Raw genomic sequence first — 22739 nt, forward strand, 5'->3', positions numbered from 1 at the left:
GAAAAAAAGAAAAAAACAAACTAAAAGGCTTTTTAGTATTCAAAAACATACAGATATGAAATGAGGCAAAAGCCTTTAGTGTTACTCAAACAGCCCATCTGCAATACCTCTGCTATTTGCAGCCCATACAACATGGAGCGAACCAATGGAGAAAAAGCCTTTGAACAAATCCAATCCCAATAAATTTTACCTTCCCAGCCAAACCGTACCATATGAAACTTTCTCTGTTGGAACGCAGGGACACGATTTAGTGGTAGGTTGTTAGAGTTGGAGTGGTAGGGTTTAGTTTTGGTTGGACTTGATCTTGAAGGTCTTTTCCAATCTGCTCTATTCTATGATTCTAATTCAAGTCTATGGGAAACGATTAAGTAAATAATACGAAAGAAAATATAATTACTAAGCATTGTTCACTAGACTACTCTTTCGCATTCTTACCCCCCAAAAAGTACTCTCCAGAGAAATGTGCAGCATGCAAAGCAAACATTCCAGAAATTTGTGGCCATGTGATACAAGCAACAGTATGAAGAAAAATATTTTCATCTTAAATTGAAGCAAGTACTACCACATCATCAAACACGAGGCTATTTATGTCAACTGCCAAGGGAGCAGAATTTTAGACAAATGCCATGCTGGGAACACTAGGTTTTGTTGTTATTTCTTTTGACATTAACACATTGATTACAACTATTTCCACTAATGAACAGTAATTATCACTAATGAGCATGCAAAGCTATTTAGGAGCTGCAGTTTATCAGTTTACTTGGTTTACCATGCAGTGCAATGCATGGCAGACTACTTGCACTGTATTGCTTTTCTTTCTATTAACTGAAAAATAAAAATGAGCTCCTAATTCCAATATATGAGTTGAAGAGACTAAGACTAAAAATTTTTTCATGTATTTCACAGAAAAGTGAGTTTTACAAATATTTAGAGATACTTGTTAACTCTTACTCTAATTGTTTTAATTCATCACAATGGAGTGTAGTAAATGTTATGATGTGCATCCCATTCCTATTATTTTTAGCATTCTTTCAAACTTGGATATGTTTTTTTTTTAATGACTTCTTCAATATTTAAAAAAGAGCAGGTTTGTTAACTAAATTTATCTCCACACTTTTCACTTAATAAAGAATTACATAGCTTAGTTCTACTGATTCACTGTTCACCTCAATAAACTCTCACTGCTTGGGAGCCTGCACAAGAACTTCCTGAAATTACGAACATTTGAAGAAAATCTTCACTTGTTTTCATTTAATTCCTACGAGTAAACAGACAGTAAACATTCAGTTCACAAAAACCTAAGACCAGAGATCCCATGGGATCCCTGTTAGGCAACTCAGAGATGATTTACTGGACCATAGAAAACCCATGCTTTGAAGACTGCAGAACACAGTCATTCCGTTTGGGGAGACAGAAGAGGAAGGAGTGCCCACATAAAACCTTGTGGCTATTAAAGAAAAGAGTTAGAATTCTTCCTGCTACATACCTACTCCCTCCCCATCTACTGTCTTCCTTGGTACAGAAAAAAAAAAAAGTTTGTCTCAACATCTCCTCCAGTGATAATATCTGGCAAGTGCTGGTTTATGTCTCATGCAGGCAAATACTTTCAAGGCATGTGAAGATTTCCTCCATTAAAATATCCCAGGAATAAGCTCCTTTCATGATGATGCCCATCATCAATGTTGCTACCTCAATCTGGATAGTTAGGAGGAATTAACTATGAAGAGAAATATCAGTTCACAGTTCAGCGATGGTGGCTTTATACTAATGATTTCAGTTGAGTAACAGCTGTTGGACATGATTCTGGACTACTTCTTCATATCCTTTCAAGCCTCTATGCCCTCTAACTATGCAGATTACCAGTACGGATCAATGTATGTTTAGGAAAAAGAGAAAAAAGAGAGGAGTTTTTGAGAAAGCAGTAGCACAACTGTGCAGAACTTGAAATACAACCGTATTCTGGATTCAGATATGAACCCAGAAGTGATGCTGCCTTATTTATACATGAAAACTGACTACTGATGTACTGGATAGAATTTATAGGGTTTACCTGATAAAACAAAAACACCCAAGTTAAACTTCTATAACGCTGTCTGGGAAATGAGACATTTGTCTGACTTGCCTGTCCTAACAGCATTAGCAGACAGGATCTAGGTACAGAAAACAGAATAAGTCACGTTGCGTTGCTGTATTTAGCCTCAGTCTCAGCATCCTTTCCTTCACTTTCAAGTGAAGGCTAATCACAAAGATGTTCACCAAATCACGGCATTTCTATTGGCAGCCAAATCTTCAATGCTTACCATGCTCCTCACGCAACCCACTATGAGGTATAGAAATAACTGCTCATTAGAGTTGTTCCATCCTTTCAAATGATGTGATCTGACTAATACAATAAATAGTAAAACAAATGCTAACTCGTATTTCCATTTCAAACGAATGCCTTAAATCTCAATTGAAAGCAAGAAGCCGAGTTAGATGTGAACTGCAGGCGCACCTTTATGCCACAGCTCTAACAGCAGAAAATGTGATACATCAATCAGATGCGTGCTCTCCCCCAAGCCAAGGGATCCAGTAGTAGCAATTTATAGAGTCACACATCAAAGACCATGCCAAAAACAGATGCCTAATTACATCCAATTCACAACCTGTTAATATCTTAGATGGAAGCAGATTATTAGCTGTGACACGCGTTCTTTCCAATCCCTTGATCCAAGCAGCAATAATCCTGTGAGTGACAGTAAGTGGTGACAATGAAACACACACCAAAGAATTAGAGCAGAACGGTACAGCCGGACTTTGCCTGCCTTCTAAGGATTTTGATGCTCTTCACATGCAGCAACAGGCTTTAAACAGTTTAGAGAGGTAGGGCAGTATTACTACAGCATTCCATTTACAAAGCGAATCAACAATTCCGTAGAGAAACCGTATGTAAGAATTACATACAGTTGGTGTCTTAGAGCTGATATCAGGAATTGTGTTTCCTGGCTGATTGGTTTAAGAGATTCTTGTGTAAAAATAACAAACCTGAGAGGAAAACACTACGCCCATTTAGGACTGGATCAGTCCTGAAATTTTATTTTAGTTAGAGGCTGAGAAAAATATCAATCTGTGTGTTTGCTGGGTCAAAAACACATGGTCTGAATAGCACCTACCAGTTTGTACAATAAACATTCTGAGCAGTAACTAGACTTACATTGTGCTTAGTGTTTTAGATTCCCACTTAAGCTCCTACACATAGGAACATGCAAATAAACAACTGCGTAAATATAAAACATTTGAGGAAAAGCAGTAATAAAGTAGTCTTTCCACTTCAATCTCAGAAGTTATTCGCTGGGATGTGCTTGGCATAGATATGCCTTTGGTTCAGAGAAAACTGGATAGAAGATAAAAGGTCCCGATAACCTTCAAAGCTCTACCGTATCACTGAAAAATGAAAGTTTCCCACAGAGGTCTCCAGTGGATTAGCAGCTTTGCTCTGTGCTACCCCTCTCCATGGCTTTTCATTATATTTCATAGTCACTTAAGCCTTTTCCTAATAAAAAGACAATGCCCAGGGTGAGATTATGAAATACACCAAAGTTAAGTTGATAACGGTTTAATTAAATGTTGCTCACTAACAACTGACATGACTCAGACAATAAAAGGGAAAAAATGAATGCTGTAATTGCTTCTTTTGCTCCCTTTTCACAGTCTTCTCAGATGCTCTTCCCATGACATTGCCTTTCAGAGCGTGCTGCAGAAGATCTGGTCGCATGTCGCAGTTGCTCAGCTCTTATACACTGAGCATGAAGGAGTCATTTAACTCCAAGCGGCTGCAGTAATCCCACAGTTGGTATGGAGCAGGCTCTGCATGATTAGATTTTGTCTGTTTCTTTTTAATTAAAATAAGAGGGATAGGTCTTCAAAGGGAGTAAATGAGCAAAGCTCTGTTGAAAGGAGTATTTACCAGTTGAGCTCCCAGCGTCAATAGCAAAATCTTCCCGTTAAAGGCAAGCTGTATGTTTTGCAGCGCTATTCTCTACAGAGAAGTTTCACGGCACTTCCTATAAGCAAATCTCATCCCCTTAATAAAGGCTCTTACTAAATACACATGCCTGAATTTGTTTCTTTTGATGCTTTGATTCCTTCCTGCCTCCCAAGTCACACATGCTAAGTAGACAATCGTTATTCGCACTTCATTATAACAACTTTTGCAGTACTTTGTTTTTCTTATATGCTGTATATGTTCCATTTGAAAAACAACTCTAATTCAATGCTGAGAAATATGACCGTGTTAAGGAGCTTTGGGTCAGTGCACATGTAGAAACAGGCAGATCAGAAGTGTGATCTACAGAACTGTTTTCTGTAGCAGACAAGGAGAGCAGTGATTAGGTTTACACTTCCCCTTAAAAGAGGACTGAATTTACAACTTTGTACTATATTATGCAATAACCTAGTACGTTAAACACATACGTATCCTTCTGGTAGATGCTCAGCATAATTATCAATGGGCTAAGCAAATAAAATAATGTAAATAAGAATTTATTTAAAAAGTCTTAGACACTGGGGGGTATCCAGTTTTATCCTCGCAGACTGGAAATCTACATGAAAGAATGCAAAAGGTCATGGAAATTAAAAAAGGAAAAAACTATGTTGAGTTGGCTTTCACTCACAGAAACACCTACAAAAATATGTACTAATAAAAAATACTATCATATGAAACGGAAAACAAATTCTAACACAAAATCCAGCAACAGCATATTTTCTATGCAATGTACAAAACCACAAGCTGCTGTGAACCACATGCTCTTAGATCACCTGCAGAATAGCCAGAAGAAACATATATCTTAGGAAAAAGAGAAGCTTGCAAAACTAAGTAGTTCAATTTGTAACAAGCCACCTTCCAAACTACAAAAACTTTCATTTGTCTCTCAATTATTCAGTTAAAGGCATTTTATTGGTGTTTTTCTCCAGACTGACACTGATTTTCTGACTAAAAGACAGATTTACTCCAACACTAAATTTTATCTGAGCAAAACTTCTGGCATCATTTTTGATACGAGAGCCTTCATTCTAGATGGCTTTTAGGGTAACAACAGTAAACAAATCCTCTTCACTGCTGCCTCTTTCAGCCCAGCTCCACCATCTCCTCACCAGCACCAGCACTGGTTTATTCCTGTTTTATTGAACCAGTTCTGGACTTAGCCTTTGTTCCTGACTTTACCTTCCCTGCCTACATCAGTAACACTGGCCAAGAGGAAAGATTACAGCACTTTACGACCACTGATCCATTGTGCTGCATGCTGATCAAACAACCTAGAAAAGCAATCCAACAGACACGGTTGTTTTTTAGATGCTAATTGCACCCTCCCAACAAAGCAGTAATTTAGCAGGAGGCATAAAGGACCACAGCAGCAAAGAAGAGGGTATTCAGACATAACACACGATGGTTGCTCCGAAATTAATACCTCCTATTTTTTGTTATGTTGGCCCACAATGTCAGAGGCGGATTTTGGTGGTATGGCAGTAGAGGTTGGACCTGCCCACCAATATTCCATTACATGTTGTTGCCATGTGGCTATTATGGCAGCAGAGGGGCACTCTGACGGAATGGCACCTGACATGCAATTGCATCACTCAGCTAACTCACATGCTGATCCTATTTCCTTTTGGAACAGACTATGGATCCTGTAGCACTGCAGGAACTGAGGTCTTCTAATTCAACATTAAAAGAAGTAACTACATAAACTGTTACCCCCTGTGGAACTCATTTACTTTTTCTTTGTAACAACAAGCTATTAACCAAGATTGATTAATCATGAAGTTATGAGCAAGAAACCATTATTCTTCGCAATATTTCCTAGTAGTAAAAGAACAAAAGTGAGTCTCTGTTTCTGTTCAGAGAACTGAAATAGAAGCAGCAGAACATTCACAACATGGAAGTCCCTTTTAAGAGCATCGTTTAGGAAAAAAAAAAATAATGTACTTACATAAATTGCTCTAATTTGTATGGACAAAACAGGACAAAATCCAGCACAACTGGATCAGTAGTTTAGGTAGAACGATGATAGAGTAATTCTTCAATAGGTGTATAACACGAAAGAAAAAATGTGAGTGTAAGTGAATGTGTGTCTAAATGCTTTAGAAAAAAATAGAAGCTAGAATTGGAAAACAGAAAACTATAAGGGATTCCAAGAAAGTAGAACAGGAATCAATATATTAAACAGATATTCTGGTAATTTCTAGAGACATAAAAATTCATGAGTTCAGTAATTTGCCATTATTAACTTTACTTTATTTTTGGAGACATATTTTAGTTCATGCAACTTTTCATTATAGAACAGATTTCCCTGAGATTCTGTTATGAATAACCCTCATATTTTTTCCCGTTTGGTATAGTCACATACCTCTACGTTCAGTCACTTAAGAAATTTTCACAAAATGGATAATTTGCAGATTATATTTTTCAGTTCATCACTAGCATAAAAGTAATCTCTCTTGATGGGTACAATGATAAAAGATACGTATGTCAGGTTATTCACGTGAACTATAATTACTTGTTGAAAATTATTCTCATTAGAAGTGTAAGTTCTAATCTGCTCTGTAATCTGAAATAAAAAGATTTTTTAAGTTGCTTGTAATAATTTCAGAGATTATTCAGTCACTTGCAACTCAGAGCATATTATTCCGTATTGACTTCTGTTCACTACACAAATAGCATCAAATCAGTTTGCAACCATCCTGTACTGCTAAAGAGAAATCTCATGTTCATATCGAAGAACACAGTAAAACAGATTGATCACTTCTAGCTTTAGAAATCAAACCTAACTGTGGTCAGAATTCCTCATCCCTTTATTGCCATCCTTCTTTCAATGAATTCTCACCCACTTGCAATTGTTTTATTCTTTGTCTGTGCTATTACACAGCTCACCTCTTCATTAAGCCTGATGGAAGCACTGACTGCTAGCTGGCAGCCCTCTGCTGTGTAGGGAATTACTCTGGCCTTTCACCCATCCTCTGCATGCCATTCCCCTCTCAACCAGACAGGTCAGATATGATTTAAGACAGCAGAGTATTTTTCACCATCAAATATTTCTAACTAACAACAGAACAAACTTTTCTTATCCCCCATAAGTTTCTTACTCCTACCAACAAAATGAAATATCTCAGTATCATCAACAGTTTAATATCAATTCAACTTACAAGTGCTTCAAACCTTATAGACAAAGGAAGCCACATAGTAAATTCTTGCTACGCATTTATTAATGAAAAAGCTTCAGCAAACTCATCTGCACCAGTGATCATGACATGGAAGGTGATACTTCTAAATTAGTACCCATAAGTACTTGCTTTACAACAATACAGTGTTGCAATCTGCTGCATTAGCACAGTGTGTTCTTTGGGAAAGGAAATAGTAGAAGACGTTCAGTCCTAATTGTTTTCAACTTTTTAAACAGATCTCAGTAAGTGTCAAATCCCATTTCAACAACTCTACACCTTCCGACAAATGGATTGGACACCGCAGCGCTCTGCATGACAAAAGCTTAGTGTGTTTATTTTATACATTTACTTCTAGTTTAATTTAGACACTGTTTCTTTGCAGTGAATTTTTTCCATATTTCCTTCTCTGAGTAAACACACAATTACTGAGAAAACTAATTCAATCTGGTCATTCTTTTGCACTATTGCTCTTTTATCTTCATAAATTAATATGTTACAATAGATACAAGCATACTAAAAGCTCATGTTTACAATAGGTAATCCACAGCGCTAAGGTACTTCACAGTGTTAAAAATCAAACTACTGATCTGTTCGATTGCACGATGTTCTACAAAAGATATGTGTAGCTTCCGTAAACCAGCATTCATGGTATAAATATGTGGAAATTTGCCCCAAAGGGTAAATGTTTCATTATGTTACAGTGTGCTTTTGATAATGGACTGCTGCTAGCATTTCTGATAATTCCCTGACAGTTGCATTAACCTTCTTGTTTTATCAGTATAATGCTGAGCTGCCCACATCATCAGCTGCAAAAGCCATACACAAATTACAGAACTGTCTTTAGTGCAAACAAGACAGCAAATGAATGGAAAGTTAAATACGACGTTGTTACTGGGGTTGTAAAATAGGACCAACACAGAACAGCAGAATGAGCATAGATGAGATGATCTTACAGAATTTTCAAAGTCAAGATTTGCATCTGCCATATTTCATTACATTTCAGCTACTATAGTTTGATCTCATGACCTATTTCACTTCTGCTAGCAATACCTCAAGCTTACAACCAATGTCTTCTTATCTCAAGCTAAAAACAAATATGTTCCCTTCCATGGGCACGTGCCTTATACATTTCATGTTCAGAAATTAAAAAAAAAAATCATTACTTCAATTACATGCATAATTCCTTTCTGTTCTTAGCTTCACACATCATTTCCCATTTCTAAGACAACCTGAAGAATCTACACAGACTAAGGATACACTTCCCTCATTGTTACCACCACAGGTACCACATGCCCTGCTGTTTGCACTTTTTGTCTAAGTCTCTCCCATTTTTCTGACACTCCATGTCACAATGTTAAAACACCTCCACGCCACTCACAAAAATGTAGATCAACTCTTCCCTCCGTAACAACTTCATGTCTAAAGACTTCAAAAATAAGTAGTAAAATAAGGAAGACTTGAAACAACTGAGTCATTCTGTCAACCAATTGTTCTTATCTTGTTCATCTTTCATTTTCATTCACCTAATAATGACTTAATACCCTCACTGATTTCTTCTGCCTCAGGTACTTCCCAATCTCCTTCCAAACTAATCATCAGAAGTAGACTACTCCCTCACAATCCACTTAATCTTGCTGCAAACTATTACTCTCATAAACTGATATATGCTATGTTACCTCTATTAGCATTTTGGTCACGTGAATGCTTCATTATACCAAGATGTCCAGGCAGCAATCCAGCCTATCCTTAAATGGATTGAAAACCATGTGTAAGTGCTGTTCACTTCCCAGCAAGTCCAGATAATTAGTTCATGTCAGAAACTTTAAAGTGGCTAGAGCTGGATCAGCCAAGTCCCACACTTCTACATTCCATTCAGCTTGACTATATCATTACTGTGCCTGCTGCAAAGAATAAGCAGATAGAATCATAGAATCATTGGGGTTTGAAAAGACTTCTAATATCATCTAGTCCAATCACCAGCCCATCCCCGCCATGCCCACTGACCACGTCCCTCAGTGCCACATCTCCACATTTCTTGAACAGCTTCAAAAACGGTGACTCCACCACCTCCTTGGGCAGCCTGCGCCCATTGCATAACCACTCTTTCTGAGAAGAGATTTTTCTATATGTTCCACTTGAACCTCCCCTGGCACAATTTGAGGACATTACCTCTCGTACTGTTGCTGTTACCTGGGAAAAGAGGCCAAACTCAACCTCACTGCAATCTCCTGTCTGGAAGTTGTAGAGGACAACCAAGTCTCCCTGAGCATCCTCTTCCCCAAACTAAATAACCTCAGTTCCCTCATCCACTCCTCATAAAACTTGCACTCCAGACCCTTCATCAGCTTCGGTGCCTTATGTACAAGGCAACCCAGAATCTTGCAACATTCTCACACTGGGAGCCTGATCAACAGTCTAAATGAGCTAGGTTATGTCCTGCTTTCTTATCCATCTTGACATACTTTATGTCCCCTCTTGTTTGTTTCTTAGGTTACAGCGCACATCTATGTCTTCTGTTTCATTTGAAAAGTGAATAGCACTTGTGGGCTGTAGCCAAAATACATATTGAAATGATAGTCCTAATTAATAATCCATCAAGTTGTCTTTTTATACACATTTTAAGCATCTTAATTTATTAAAAACATTCTCAACAGAAGTTTGGCCAATAGATAATGTAGGAGAGGAGAAGTTGTCCCTAAAGGGAGATCATTAGTCTTTTCTTTTGCTGATAGCGTTGTCATAGAAACAGCAGAAGAGAAAGAATACTCTATTAACTTCACCTGGATTTATTGAGTTGCTTGTTCACTGCCACCATTCACCATAAAAATGGAATAGATGCATCTTAGTCTGAAAGAATGATGTCATAAAATATCTTAGGCAAAACATTTGAAAAATACTGCAGACACTGGTTTTGTAAATATTCATTAAAACAAAAGGATGAGATAAAGAAGATATATTAAATAGTATTTCTACCATTATTTCTTTAAAGGTTATTAAAAAACACAAGTGCTCACATACTTGGAATATAAAATACAATTAAAGCAATTTAAATATAGAAAATAGCGGAAAAGAAAAAGCATAAGAGAAAAAAAGAACACGTAGATTTTCAATACTGAGGATAGGAATCAATCAGGAACATTAATCCACCTTTTATGTCTGTGCTCCCGATTCAGGCTATTGCAAAAGCACGCGTCCATCAATGAAAGCAATTAAGGGATAGCGTGTGCTAGCTTAAAAGTGGGCCTGTGCTTTGAGCACCTTTTCAACCCTATTTTGGTGGCATCCTCTAAAATTCATAAACCTTTTACTAAGACATGGAAGATGAGCCTGTAATGCTGAAACCCTTTCAAATGAACACTTTCCAATCCTGTTGTGCCAGACTCAAAACATCTTTAAAATGTGCAGATGAAACAGTGTTGAATCCTACTCTTTCTGATAATTTGTGCTTGAAAAATGATAAATTGTCTTACATCAGGAAACACACCAGATTACATATACTATTTCTGTAAACACATTGTCAAGATGGTTTAACTGCTTTAATTAATTTTTGTGTCCACTAGAGAGCTCAATTATACTATTCTATTGTGCCTGCCTTGCCACTTCCACTTAATTCTTTCAATTCTTGCCTATGCACAAACTTAGATGAAATTGGGTAATAGTTGAGAGATTCTCAAGATAACAAATCTATACTATGTGAGCAAAGATGTCGAAACTAGAATAACTTCCTAGCTTTTCAGTTATGATGATCTAGCCTAAAAACAACGTATCGCAGCTCATTAATTTCAGAACTTGCTTTCATATAATTACTGACTGGATAATTAACAAGCTGCAAAGAGAGCTTTATTTTAGATTTTTATTATATCATTTGATTTCTCTAGTAGTAAATAGAGAAGTAGAATAGTAGGTAGAAATAAGTATGATTTGAAGGGCAAGAAAAGAAGGATTACCAAAACTAAGACCTTGAAAGGTCTTAGTAAAAATCACCCAGTTCCAACTCCCTGCCTGCCATGGGCAGGGCTGTTAACTCCTAGATCAAACAATAGATCAGGCTGCCTGGGGCCCCATGCAATCCGGCCCTGAACACCTTCAGGGATGGGGCATCCACATCTTCCCCGGGCAGTCTGTGCCTGTGTCTCACTGCCCTCCGGCCTTGTAAGAGCATAAAGCAGCGAAGAACTGAGTACCAGGAAGCAATTACTTAACGTCTAAAATGCAGCAAATACATAATTCCAGAAAATTTCTACAGAGATAATAGATCAAAATGTGAGATTTTAATTAGATATAAGGAAGATTTCTTTTTATCTGTAGGGCAATTAAACAGAAAAGGATAACACATCAGCACAAGTAATAGCAATATCAAAATAATCAGGGAATAATTGATTGCTGCAGCAGGGGTGTGCCAAATAATGAAAAAAGAAAAACACATAAAAGATTAAACAGTAATTAAGGAATTCCCTTAAGAGCAGTGACACAACAGTAACGACAGCAAGGGACAGATTCACTGAACAGCAAAAGACCTTGCAAGCATGTCTATCAGCATAGTTGTGCTATCAATAGATGCACCAATATTTTTAAAAACACCAACAGCAAAAGAATGAAGGGTAAGATGAAGATATCAAACATAGCAAGCAAACTATAAGAGGTAACAAAAGGATAAATGAACTGACTGACTGTACACACCTTGATATAGCAAGAAGAATAAGAATAGCAGAATGAGAGAAAACAATGTTACGTCATGGGATGCATTAAAGAGGAAATAATTCCAAATGAAATGAATAATGTACACATGTATTGTCTTTATTTATTGAGAGAAGAAACTACACATTTCAAGAGAAACTCTCTATTTGTCAATGAAATTGAGCATATTTTGAGGACTGGAATGGACTTATTAAAAAGCAAACTCCTTCCATAAAACATTCTTCACAGTGTCCAAAAAGGAGCAGAGTATGCCCTTGTTTATGCTGCATGCTTGTAATGAAAAATGAGCCTCAGCAGAATCCAGGGACAGAGGCAAGACGTGCAGCTAAGTATTTGGATCCTATTTCAATCCTAAACTCTCAAGGCAGTCTGTCACAGTAAGAAATACAGTTGCAAACTTAAAGGTGATTCTGAATTTTCTTTGTAAGAGAACTATTAGATCCCCACTGCACATGAATGAGGAGACTGAAGTGGGTGATTACTGAACTGATTCATGGCCTCCAGATGCTAAATTCAATCCACAAAGGCGTTCAGGCAATGAGACAATGAAAATAGCTGATACAGGGATGCTACCAAGTCCTAAAAGATATTGGAAAATGTCACTTGAAACTGCAAGCCAACAGCATACATTATTCACCCCTCTAGCAGAACAACACCTGTCCTAAAAGCTGTGAAAAGCAGCATCAATAACACAGATTGCATTTCAACTGTCTTTCAGACGTCCTCTAGCTACACCAGTTATCAGTGAATTAAGCAACTTTGAGCCAATACTGAGAAATAAGATACTGCCCTTCCAGCACAGCTCTTGCAAATCGCCAGTATTCAGCAATCTGCTAATAAGCAATAAAATATGCATCTGCTCATCCTGTTGATATTTCCATGAGATAACTTTGTTCCGTGGCAGCAAAATATTGAGTATGACATTTAGATCACGTAGCTTAAAATATCTAATCCCAGGGAAAACACCAGATAGCTATTCTAGCTTCTAAGAAACAGCACTGCTGTTCAGACAACTATTGCCACTGTTTGTCTCCAGATCCCCTGTGAGTCACTCAGAGTAAATTAATCTAAAACGGTTTGATCTGTGTCTACAGGATTTATACATAAACTCAGCCTTGCTCCGCTATCAGTCAGGCATCTTATTAAAGAGCAAGAATCATTACTAACTGGAAGAATCGTGTGCTCTGGTACTATCTTTCCAGCAGGTGAGAAAATTCAAAAGCACACCACAAAGATTTACAAGAATAAATAGCCAAAAGAACAAATCTACTCATTTTGGTGATTTTTATCCTCATCGTTCATCAAATGAATGCAGTAAACCACGGACACTTTCTTGTTTATTTCCTGATTGCACTGCCCAAACTACAGGAGCATAAAAAAATCCTACAAGTAAGGTGGCTGGAATCATAGTGCTGTTCTCACGGAGGCAAGTTATTAAACGAGATTCAATAAATTCTAGCACTGCAGCACATACAACTACTTAGAGCCAAACAATTTAAAAGTTCTTCCCTATCAGTTGAATGTAACAAAATTTCAAGTGCTTTATATGAAGTACATAGACTTGACACTACAAACTGAAAGAATCATAGAATGGCTTGCGTTGAAAAGGACCTCAAAGATGATGTAGTTTCAATCTCCCTGCCATGATCAGGGTCACCAAGCACTAGAGCAGGCTGCCCAGAGCCGCATCCAGAGCAACACATCATGAGGGACATCTCAACTTTACTCATTAGAAAAATAATCTTATTACCCTGAAAGCAAATCTAAACTGCTTAAATAACAGCGTTGAGAGCAGGGTTGAGTGAATACAGAAAGAAATAGCTGGTATATTTTCATTAGTATCCCATAGCAGTGTATATTATAAATACGTTCTTCTGTGTTTCTACAGCTGCTGAATTAACACTGCTGTATCGATTTTGTCAGCATTCCCATTTTATGAGCTAGGCAAGTCAGTGCATGTTGCAACTCCTATTTTTCAAATGCTCTATCACTTACATTACAACTAACCAAGAGTAAAACTTCAGTGAAGGTCACGCTCTCCATTAAAACAAAGAGGAGTTGTGATACTTAAAACTGATTCTGTTATTCCTGCAAAAGCAACATAGCGCACACAGAATCAGTTAAGCGGAAACTAACGGAAAAAGAAAGGCTAGTGAAGCATAGAAAGGAAAAAGAAAAATTAGGCAGGTACAAAAGAGAAAAGGTATGGGTGCTCCCAGCTTTGCACATGGACAGAGTTACCTGCAGATGCTAAGTTTCGTCAACACTGGTGAGAGAGTTATGTGTTTTCCAGTTGTAGGCGATCACGAAAAGCAGCAGCTGACTTCTGTGTGAATGCAGTCACACACCTGACATGTTGCTTTCAAGCGCCTTAGCAATTATATTGGAATATCCACTGGTTTCCATGTGGTTTTGACTGGAAATGGCAAGACAAAAGTAACTCTGAGTTCAGAGTTCAACACTGCCATTCTCAGAATTCCCAGCCAGCTCCAACTTGGAGAACACCTGAAGTCCTTGTAGGCATCCATTTTACATACTACTGGATCGCACAGAGGTACTTAGGTCTTTACAGCACTCAAGTTTGTTGCTGTGCCACAACCAACGGAGGCGAATGTACAGGGGCTGTGAGCACACCTCGCCAGGCACTGTGCAGAAGAGGCCAGGCTTAGGCAGGCAGCCTTCCAAGTCTGCAGTGAGCTTCACTCTGTATTCCTTTAGTGACTTGTATTTTTGGAGACAACGCCATCATTTGAATGACAGAAGGAAACCAATGCTGCTAGTCATTAACAGCAGTGAGTGGGAAATTACTAATAGAAGTATTCATGCTCTTAATTGCAAAGCAACTTCTGTCCCTTCTCCTCTACAAACTTATTAGACTATTCATCCTGCCTACCTCTTCTGTTATTTTGTGTGGATTTTTATTTTTTTGTTTCACTGTCAGATAGAGAAGACTAAAATTTTTGTTAATCTTGCTGAAAACTTCAATACTGCATACATCTGTTGTGCCCCTCCTTTACCAGACAATTATTTTCCTTTTGTACTCGAATGTGAAATACAAAATTACTGAAGGACCTGAAAGAATAACCATACAGAAACATGGTATTACTTAACACAATCATTTACTCACTAATGTCACGCATGGAGTAGAACGTAATTCACTTAAAATAGAAAGGATCATATTAATTTATGTGAGAATTGTTCAGTAAGTGATATGGTAACTATAGCCACAATGAGTAACTAAAAGGACACTGAAAATTCTGAATCCATACTAAATCAAAACACTTCACTGTGATCGATTTTACCATCCAAAGATGAAAAGTTTGCACGGGTGAACACAAACCATTGTCTGTCCCCTGCATGCAACAGTTTGTAATTAAAAAAACTTCTGCTGAGACTCAAGCACACAAGAACAACACGTGCACACACTATTTTTTCCCCCTCTTCTTCTGCTGGTCAGGCTTGTTCCCAAGATAACCACAGAGCTATGTAGTCAGAAGTAAATAGTGATACGGGCTGGTTTCAAAATGGAGGTAAGCTGATGAAAAAATGGGATCGTGAGACAATTTTCAGTTATTATGGAAGTAATTTTATTAAAACAATCGGCCAGAGCAGGAATAATGGCTTTGCATATCTTCATATGTCAATATCATACAGCTCCTGCAAAAGAAAAGAAAAGGGAATATATGAAAAAATAATTTAGTGCTCGACATAGTACATATCATTTTTTCCACGCTGCTTACCCTTCTCCTCTTCTTCCTTCAACTACAGGCAGGATGCTGTCTCTGCTCATTCTAGGCACAGAGGACACAAAGATTTAGTTCACCATCAGAAACATCGATTTTTCTATGCAACTGCAATATATATTACAAGTGCACCACTGTCATAGAACATTTATTGTGATATTCACCTTACACTTTCCGAATCCTTGCATCTTTTTCTGGATGAGATTAGGCACCTACGTGACACCTCAAAGCAGCAAAGGCTAAAGTAACAGTGATTCACTGCGGCTGCATAAACACGGCACAGCTCTGGCATTATGGAGCCTCTTCTCCTGTAGCAAAATAACACTATACACAGTAAACAACTAATAAAAGCCACATCCTAGTAGTGTAACAACAGACTTCAAGCTCTCCCAGGCACTTACATGGTGTACTTATAAAACTGAAGTCTGTTCCCACATCCTTGCTCAGCAAGAAACACAAAGCAGCACACAATACATACAAGTCACTGTCTGCACGTGGTTACAGCTGGTTAAATCACCACAGACCAAGCAAGGCCAAGAGCAAAATCTCAACATTACAAGTCAACTTCTTGTGTTAATACACTTCTGTGGTGCCCATTTGAACAATTCCTCAAATACCTCCTAAATACCATATTGAAAACGCAGGTTACAAGACTGACTAGATATAAGGTCACATTTAAATACACAGCTGTTGTTCAACCGGGGCCATCCAATTACCTATATTTCATGATAAAAAGCATTCATCTTTGAGAGACACCACCCACGCAGAAACCCAGGGGACACACCCAGCCCCAAATCAGAATATATGCATAATTTGTATACATTATTGACATAATAATGCAAAAAACCTCTGCACGCAGATGAGACGCTGTGTCCTCGTTTGAAATCCAGCCTTACAGCACAATTCCCTTTTTCTGAAGTGACAATAGGGCACAGCCTCACACAGAAGTGGTTTGTACCTGGCAACAGGAGTTATGCAGCCACTTACCTGGAAGCTTGTACAAAATCTCTCTGAAGGTTTCACTATTTCTCTTTTTTAGTCCTCAGATAACATTTTGACATTCTAGTTGTATACCACACATAGAACATGTCTAGTTCTAGTTGTAGACCACACACACTTGCATGGGAAGTGACAGACTAAAAATTATATGTTGCATTACTGATGACATACAATCAATTTACAGAGTCTTACACTGTGCTTAGCACAAGCACCACCTCCTCCCAGCCCAGCCCCAGATCAACAAACAGAGAAACCATGACCAATTCCAGCTTTCTACAACTGTGAGCTTACTATACTATCAATATACAGATGGACTGACTGAGAGTTTCCGTAAGTTCCATCACAAGTAGTTTAATAGCTAGTTAGAAGAAAATTCCAGCAATCAAAGAGGTTGGTCAGAATAATATAAATTGTCATTATTTTACCCACATAGTTGATAAAATGACCATTTTCATAGGGAAAGTGCTCAGAAAGTGTTACAGATCAATGCAGTAAAAATAAACTACTTGTTTGGTATATCTTAGTCTTACCTTCTAATGCAAATTAATCCAACCCAATCCATTTCTGACATAGCAAATGTACGTAAACTGGCAAAATGGCATAGAAAGAGAGCAGTACAGCTACTGGTGTGGTAAATGCAGATGGTAGCTAGGTCACAACCGCTCAGGGATAAGCCTCTTCCTCTGGCTGAAACAAAACCAACCAGATCTGCAGATGTGAGTCTAAGTGTCGAAAGAGATCCTTCAGCATGTTCACCAGATACGTTTAGGTTTCATTTCAAAGATATGCTTTCCTAAGAAGGCGCAGCCAGTGGCAGAGCTTCCGCCTGCCTGAGGAACCTCTGCTTTCTCCATTAATCTCATAGCACACACACCTCAGTTGCTTCTGTTCAATTCACTCTTCTGGTGGTCTTTTCTCTAGAGTTGATAAATGACTGCTCCTCCCAGCTAAAATAATCCTGTGAAGATCCATAGCCGTTTAATGTCACGGAATACTGCTGTTATTTTGCAGTGTGCTTAGAAGAGGCAGGTATTTCACAAACTAAACAGGAATGCTAGGGTCCAAAGCTGAAGCCCTTGCAAAATTCAGAAAAAAAGTAAAGAAAAGTTTGGGCAGGATTAGTAACAAAGGGACTACGACAACAAATAATATCTCAATACAGTCTCTTAGAGCTTCAGGAATTTATTAAATGAATACAGGGATATGATGAAATACATTAAATGCTTAAGGAATGATATAATCAGCAGACAAATCCACTTTGAGATTACCAGGAGATGATAGTAATCACAATACCTAATAATACATTACGTGTAACCAGAAGCATAAAACAGCCAGTGCCCCGCATTACCATAAGAGAATTGACCTGCTTTACATTAAAAAATAAATACATACAAAGGAAAAGGAGTACAGGAAAAGCTAAATTCTAGTTTTTAACCGTGTTCTTTAGAATACATATATTCTTTGCTCACATAAGTGAGCGTTCCTTCTCTCTTCCAGTGAAAACAGAGTGTTACAAGGTTTTGTAACAGACAAGAGTTGCTAAATAAGAAGCAAAGCTGAAGACATCCACTGGTATTTATCTTCTGTGTGTTTGCTGCTACAAGACGTTGAGTTTTAGAGGATCTCTCACCAGCTACACATTTGTGAGCTGTGCAGAAACTAATGAACTTTGCCTTTTTATTTCTTCTTCAACAGTAAAAATAGTTTTGTTCCTATTTCTTAGTCTTGCTCATATTGCCAACGATTAGCAAAGCATCTTTTGTGATTAGCAAAAATAAAAACGCATGACAAAAGCTCCCAGAGTCTGTTTATCACGTGTTCCCACAGTTTGAGGCATACAAGCATCCTATCACAACGAGGACAGGGTAAGAATCAGCAGAGTGAAAACAAAGCAGGCACTTTCTTTCCGACATTAAGAACACAAAAAACCAAACACCTTTCACACCGTAGTCATTGCAAGGAGATGTATAGAGAATAATTCTATTAATATTTTAGTTCCTGGGTTACTTTATTGCTCTGCTTAATCTAATGTCATGACTGTATTTTCATCAAACTGTAGCAGCCTACCTGTTGTACTTGCCTCAGACTGTTTTGTATTTTTTTTTTTTTAACTGTATCTACTGCACATTACTGTTACAAAACAAAAGATAAAGCTTCTGAAAGGTAAGGTGAACTGCTGCAGTAGTTTCAGATACAGCAGATATCGTTTCAGCTTCAGAGGTCATGTTTGTTCATATCATAGCAGGTTATTCTAAAACTTACTTTTGCACTTCATCCCTTGACATAAGACATCCTTACTCCACTCATTCCTGCTGTAAGAAACAAGTTGAACTGATGACTCCTTGTCTTGGGTGCCGACTGATTGAGCCCATAATATTTATTTCTTAAGGTCACCCTCTGGCTTCTGCATCTCTTTTACTTGGGAGTTAGAGCAGTGATTTTACTCTGCAGCTGGGACATGCACAAACAAGGTCTGTCTTCCCAAGCCAGCATCACACTGAAGGAACCCTACCAGCCTTACTGGCTCCCACAGACACATGGCTTCACCATCAATATTTCCATCAGACAAAATGACAAAAAACAACAAAGCTAACATTCAGCTCTGAAGATCAAGAAAACAGATACCAATCTGCAGTCACTCTACTATCTAGAACAAATCAGATTGTTTTACCATTCATTAAAAACTTCTTCTTTCAGCCTTCCCTATTTGTTGCAAACTCGCTTCATTACCAACAGCCAGACACAATGGACACAAAACAGTACAAACAGATTTTCAGTTCATTTATAGGAATATCATGATAATGTCTACTTACCCATGTGTTGGAAATATACGTGACACTGCGTCACCACTGGTGAGATGCTCTGGGAGCCCTATGGAAATGTGCACCCATGCAGCTGAGGAGCACAGGCCAGGAGAAAGGGAACTTTGTAGTCTTTTCCAAGGAAAAAAACAGTCTCTGTGCTGCACACTACCAAAAGAGATCCCCCAGAGAGCTGAGTAATGCAAATGCAGAAATCCTGACAAAAATGACTGTTCTCATTCGAGGCACTAAGCAATATAGATTGTCTCCATATTCTTAGAAATTGCATAAAGCTTGGCCATCCTGACCACAATTCTTAAATGTGCGTTTTTAAGGACATAACGTCCCTTGAACACGTACATAACTTTCATTTAATTAACAGCAGTTGCACACGCATATGTCAGAAGTGTATATCTGTTGTTATACAACGTTTTAAAACATACATGCCACATTAATACGTCTGCATTTATCTCTGCCATCCATATGAAAAAACAGACACTGCAAACCAAGGCTGGAAAAGATACTGAAGTACTAGGTATTCATGTCTGGGAATGCACAGAAGCATACAGAACATAAACTAGATAACATCCAAAAGAGGACACGGGAAGGTGAGAAGGCAATGGAGAAAAACAAAGCAGTCCGTGTGGTGAATAAACTGAATGCACAACTCCTGCTCACACAGCCTGTGAGAACTTGTAAGGATGACCAAAGACTCTGGCAAGAGGTGGGTTTCAGGAGATATCAAAACAGTGCACGCTGACTTCTGCAACTGATTGCCACCAGAGCTTGAGGGAGAAGGCATACAGCAGGCCCAAAAGGACACACAAGCTCATGGACAGCAGATGTGTAATAGGACAGTAAAAGGATTGGGCAGGTACGTATCCGCCAGAAACTCTGGGTTCTTCTGTTTATGGCAAATAAAAAATGGCTTTGCTCATCTGCTTTCCTTAGAGAATGCCAGCTAAGCCAGATGGTTCATTTATCTGTACACCAGGGCAGCACCACAGATGGTTGTTCATCTCTTCAAGAGCTTCTAACTTTATTCGGGAAAGAGCCCAGCCTTCCCAGGGAAGCCAGGCCTACGTAGCTTCCACTCTTGTAAACAAATTATGAAAAAGCAACTAAAACAATTCTCAACCCAGGGTAGAGATTGAAACTAACTTTTCATATACTCTTCACTTCACCTAATTACATGATGATTCCAAGACAAAGTGCAGTGGTATTTTCCCTTACTTTCCCTTACTACTTGTAAGAAGAAAGTGAAACTCAGAAACTCTGCTTCAAGAATGAAAATGTTGTGCTACTCAAAATAACGCTATTTTACTCAAAGAACAGAGTAACTTCAAAGGCAAAATTTCCAGTCGATGGTGATGGAAATGTAATTCCTAAAGCAACTGAAGTCACAAATGCAAAGAGAACACTAGAAAGCGTGCTCTGGGATCCCATACAATCAATGCTAAACTGCATCACCCATACACTTATTTTTCATAACTGGAAAATACTTATCCCTGTTACTGATATTATATTATATAGTAGAGAAGTAAACTCATGGGAAAGGCTCAGCCCAAGTGACCTGAATAGGATCAGTATATCATCACCAGATGTCTCCGTATACATAAATTTGTAATTTTCTACATGTGAAGTAATGATTTTGTATTTGCATACACTTTCTAAGCAGTTCCTAAAAATAAAAAAAAATAAAAAAAAATGGAAGCCTTTAAGAATCTCAAGCATTTCACTTTCATGTATGAATCTCGGTCTTGCTTTTTCCTAGCCCACAGAATAACACCTTAGACTTCTGTCACATCTTAGATTTCTGTCATAATATTTCCATTCTAGAGACATACAACTTCATTAATTTCTATACGATTAGGATCTGTTCCAATATTAAATAAGACAATCAAAAAGCTACTCATATGAGAAGACAACTCAGAGCCAAGACTTCAGGGCTTGGCTCTATTTCAAGTCTTAAAAAAAGATGTTTTAAGAAAAAAAACTAAGATCTCAAAATAAAGATAAAATGTTTTGGCTTTGCCTCCTGCAGAGCACTCTCCTTCTTACAAAGCTCCTATAAATGTCTCTTACCCTCTTTCTTTATATATATGCTTACAGTTTGATTCATATTCTTCACAATTGCTGCTTACAGATTCAGCAAAATTGGAATATATGCAGAATCTTCAATGCAAAACGTTTTCTTGTCAACTAAGTGTATGAAAACACTTGCGTTAATTTCCACCAGTACTTTTAGTTTCATATAAACCCAAATGAAACACCAAACCTGTAGAACACACAGAATGACTCAGGCTGAAAGGGAGCACTGGAGTCACCCTGTCCAACTGGGTGCTCACAGCAGAGCCCACTGTGCAGTGGCATCAGGGTGCTCAAGGTCCCCTTCAGCGAAATATTAAAAATCCCCAGCAATGGAAGCTCCCTAGTATTTATAGTGAATCTGTTCCAATGGCTGACCACTCTTGTTTTCAAGAAGTACTTACTCATAATAAGTAATGAGAATTTTGTGCCCACTGCCTCTTGTATTTTCTCTCTGCACCTCCACAGAGTCCAATCCTGTTTTCTCTGTAAGCAGCCATCATGGAGTTTTAAGTGGAAGGGAGATTTCACCTTGCCTTCCTCTGAGAAACTGAGTGCACTCAGCACTTCCCTGCATGCCATGAGCTCCAGCCCCAGACCATCTTGGTGATCCTTCACTGCACTGAGTTCAGATTGTAAACCTCTGTCCTTACCTAGGGAGCCCAGATTTGGAGGCAGGTCTGTAGATGTGCCACAGAAGTCCGAAAGCAGAAGGAAAACATCCTTCCACCTGATACCTGTCCTCTTGCTAAGCAACCTGCTATGTCATTAATACTCAACACAACAATGGTACAATGATGAGTGATTCCTCACTTGCCAAAAGAATTCCCATGTCATCACTTAAAATCATTAGATAATAATATTTTTGTTTTTTAAATAAAAAAGAATAATATTCAAAACAGGCAAAAGAGACAAAGGTTTTTTTTCCTTCCATATGAATTCACCAGCTTATTATTTGCTTTCAATCATATGCAATGGTTTATGCAAGCTGTTTTTCACACAGATAATACACCAGATCACTAGCCCTGCTAAGGACAGATCTCAGCTCCCTAGAAGAAATAACCCGTGCTCTCTAAAGATCACCAGTTGAAAGGTGAAGCACTGACCTATTCAACCTATCAGTCCCTCAGGCTATGAATGTGCTACACTGCAGCTGCAGAGTCAATAGAAAATCACCTTTTCTTTTCGGAAAGCAGTTATTCAAAATCAA

General features: G+C 38.2%; 1 protein-coding gene and 1 long non-coding RNA gene across 3 annotated transcripts in view; both read right to left on the reverse strand.

Moving 5' to 3' along the window:
- NRG3 (neuregulin 3) overlaps positions 1 to 22739 on the reverse strand; it is a 285382-nt gene that overhangs the window by 47755 nt on the left and 214888 nt on the right. The gene's annotated exons all lie outside the window — the stretch shown is intronic.
- On the reverse strand, positions 15464 to 22383 carry LOC104911867. Its single transcript, XR_004160431.1, has 3 exons — positions 15806 to 22383; positions 15639 to 15689; positions 15464 to 15555 (listed from the first exon to the last, which is right to left on the reverse strand). It is a non-coding gene; the product is annotated as an uncharacterized LOC104911867 (long non-coding RNA).

The sequence above is a fragment of the Meleagris gallopavo genome, chromosome 8, assembly GCF_000146605.3.
Source record: "Meleagris gallopavo isolate NT-WF06-2002-E0010 breed Aviagen turkey brand Nicholas breeding stock chromosome 8, Turkey_5.1, whole genome shotgun sequence".
NCBI classification, from domain to species: domain Eukaryota; kingdom Metazoa; phylum Chordata; class Aves; order Galliformes; family Phasianidae; genus Meleagris; species Meleagris gallopavo.